This window comes from Numida meleagris, chromosome 2 (assembly GCF_002078875.1).
Source record: "Numida meleagris isolate 19003 breed g44 Domestic line chromosome 2, NumMel1.0, whole genome shotgun sequence".
Lineage (NCBI taxonomy): Eukaryota > Metazoa > Chordata > Aves > Galliformes > Numididae > Numida > Numida meleagris.
In genome coordinates this window covers 15,354,142-15,357,702 of record NC_034410.1, presented here as the reverse complement: position 1 = coordinate 15,357,702, position 3,561 = coordinate 15,354,142, and positions in this window count along the sequence as shown.

Genomic DNA, 3,561 nt, shown 5'->3' with positions numbered 1-3,561 from the left:
TCATGATTCTGTTGTGATATACGTAAAAAGAGTTGGCAATTAGACATAATTTCAGGATACATTTTTGTTCTACCCCCAGCATTGCTCCATATTTCTTTATTTTTACTCAGTGCATTTTGGCAGTTCAGTCAAGAAAGCTAAGTTGTTTTCCCATAAGTATATAAGTATTGTTACATAATGACAGGAAAAATGATACAAATTCTGAAAACGTGTCTAAGTGCAAATATCACAGGTCACAGCCTCTCTTCTAACTTTCAAAACATGTATTGTATTTAAGTGCTCAGTTTGGCGATCTCCATGGTACTCTGCACTGCTGAAAAAGAAGGAAGAGTTTCTGTGTACACAAAAAATAACACCACACAGCATATTGCCTTTGCCTGTGTTAGATCACTGAATTCCGAGGAACTTCATGGGCAACACCCTTAACCAACCAAATAAAACAGAGATATGCATACATTTGCCAGAATTACATTTCTGCATATTCTGGCTTTGGCTACAGCATCGCAAGTCAGCAATTGTTACCTGCCATCTCAATTCTTAGGAAACAAGGGACAATTACTTGTGCCTAAATCTACAAGCAAGGTAGGAGACAAGAGACCTCTGTTTATATACAGATGTTGTTTCACTGAGTGTGCCCACCAGAGTCTAAGTTTGATCAGCTCCCTCTCTAACTCTCATCTAAATTCCCTTCAATTACAGCAACAAGGCAAAGAATGTACCCACAGACACCGGTGGCCAAATGCATCCTGAATCTTGGCAAACCCCTGCTGTCTGGTGGCAATATTGTACCGACCAAGACGCCCTGATTCTCGGTTGTAAGCTGTTTGGATGGTCAAGGTGGGATAACATCACCCTTTAATAATCCCATATGGAGAGTGTGAAAATCTAACAGAGAGTGGAGATAAGCAGTGGGCTATTGTGGCCTGAATTAAGTCACATCACCACTGAGTGTTGCCATGCTGGACATGCCAGAACTTCCAGTCCAAGGCAGACAAGTGGTATGCCACAACTGATATTGCCCATGTGTTTTTTTCAGTCCCTTTGGGCAGCAAAGTGAGGGCCACTGTTTGCTTTCACTTGATGGGACGTCCAGGAATCAACTGCCACAAGGACAGAAACAGAGCCTTTACATTTGCATTGGTTGATCCAGGCTGCACTGGAACTGGTTGAAGCTCTGAAACACCTTCAGTACATTGCTGACATCATAGTGTGAAGCAACACAGGAGAAGAAGTTTTTGAGAATGGGAAGAAAATAATCCACATTCTTCTGAAGATTGGTTTTCCCATAAAACAAGGTAAGTCAAGAGACCTGCACAGGAAATTGAGTTTTTAGGAACAAAATGACAAGATGGACATCAAATCCCTATGGATGTGATTAATAAAATAGCAGCTATGTCTCCACCAAGGAGCAAAAAGGAATCACAATCTTACATATTGTGGGTTTTCAGAGCATGCATATTCTAATTTACAGTGTGAGTGTAAACCTTATCTATCAAGTAACCAGGAAGAAGAATGTTTTCAAACGGGGCTTTGAGCAATGACAAGCCTTTGACTAAAGTGAACAGGAGATAGTTTATGCAGTAGACCTTGAGCTCCATCTGGAGCCTCTGGCAGAAATCACCAGGGGAGCCTTGATGTCAGCCTCTAGGGTTTTGAGATCAGGGATGCAGTGGATACAAGGCCTACTACACTCCACCTGAAAAAGAAATATTGTTGGCACATGAAGGGGATTGAGCTGAGTCAGAAGTGGTTGGTACAGCTTCTCTTGATACTGCGACTGCTTGTGCTGGACTGGATGTTCAAAGAGGGAATCCCTTCTGCACATCATGCAACTGACGCTATGTGGAGAAACTAGGTTGCACTGATCACACAGTGGGCTCAATTAGGAAACCCCGGTTGCCCAGGATTCTTGGAAGTGATCATGGACTGACCAGAGGGTAGGAATTTTGGAATATCACCAGAGGAGGAGGTAATGTGCTGAAGAGGCCCTGCTGTATAATAAACTACCAGAAAATGAGAAGCAGTATGCCCTGTTTACTTATGGGTCCTGTCAAACGGTGGGAAAGCATCAGAGATGGAAGGCTGCATGGAGTCCTACACAACAAGTACAGAAACTACTGAAGGAGAAAGTGAATCGAGCCAATATGCAGAAGTAAAGCTTCAGATTTTGGTGAATGAGAACAGCGGCCAATGCTGACTCATGGATAGTGGCAAATGCTTTGCCCTAAGGAAAACCAAAATCGAAGAAACCTGCAGATATCACAGTGTGTCTCTGCAGGTGGTCAAAAGCTGAAACATAATTCCTCCTGCTTTCATAGGTATTTGATTCTTTTTGCAGCATTGCCCACATTTGAGAGTGGATGGGGAGGATGCCCACTTATAAGCAAGCAAGCATCTCATCTGACAGTGGAGGCACACTCCTGGGAGGTGTCTGGATGAAGTCTGACTGTTTGTGACAGGACTTCAATGGTAATACACACTTTGGAGAGAAATGTGTTAGCCGCTAGATCAATATGGAAAATTACCTGCCTCTTACTCTGACTGCTCTTTAAATGGCTAGCAGTGGGATAGACAGAGTCCATTCTTTTGAAGAATCATTGCAGACAATGATTCTTTAGAGAGGTCAACTACGCAGCTGCACAAAGACACACCTAAATCTGAGCTGGATATAAAAATGTCAGAAACCATCAGAGTTACAGAACAGTTTGAATTTGCTTTATTCAAAGGTTATCCTTGTTTGGAAAAAGAGAAACTCCAGTCTCGGTGGTTAGAGAGTTGGCATAAATACTCACTCAGATGAGCATAAATAGGTGTGTCAAGAGTTCATCCACTCATTTAGCATCCTGTTTTACCAGATTTATGAACCTGGGTCACTCTTCATGCTTGTACAGTGACATATGCAGCAAGAGTGCTGGTCAATTGGAAGGTACGGATGCCACTCAACACTGCCCAACCTTTCAGAAAGAAGAATGGGTCATAAGGAACAAAATGGACATGTTTTTAAGTTAAAGCCCATCTCCCCTAAATAATTCTATGCTGCCTAAGTGGAAAGAAATACAGAACAATGTAGATGAGCTACTCATGATTTTTCATTTAAAGCTGTGGAACAAGTCAAAAGTATCACAGCATCACAGAATCGCTTAGACTGGAAGAGATCTCTCATAATTATTTATTGCAAGTCCACCAGCCGAAGATGGGTGAGGCAGATCAGACTGCCCAAGGGCCTGTCCAGTTTTGAGTATATTCAAGGACAGAGATTGCTCCATGCAAGTTATTTTACCCTTAGTACTAGAGGAGGAGGTGAAGAATACTTAAGGAAACTGGACACAACTGAATCCAAAAGATACTAGAGGACATGAGCATCTGTATCCATGTGTTTGAAGATGCAACAGCCTGAAATGCTCTTCATGATTCTGTTGTGATATACGTAAAAAGAGTTGGCAATTAGACATAATTTCAGGATACATTTTTGTTCTACCAGGGTTTAAATCTACACATAAATAAGTAGAGGCAGATGGATCTAAGCACATTCACTTAACATAATTTGATGCCCATTACTAG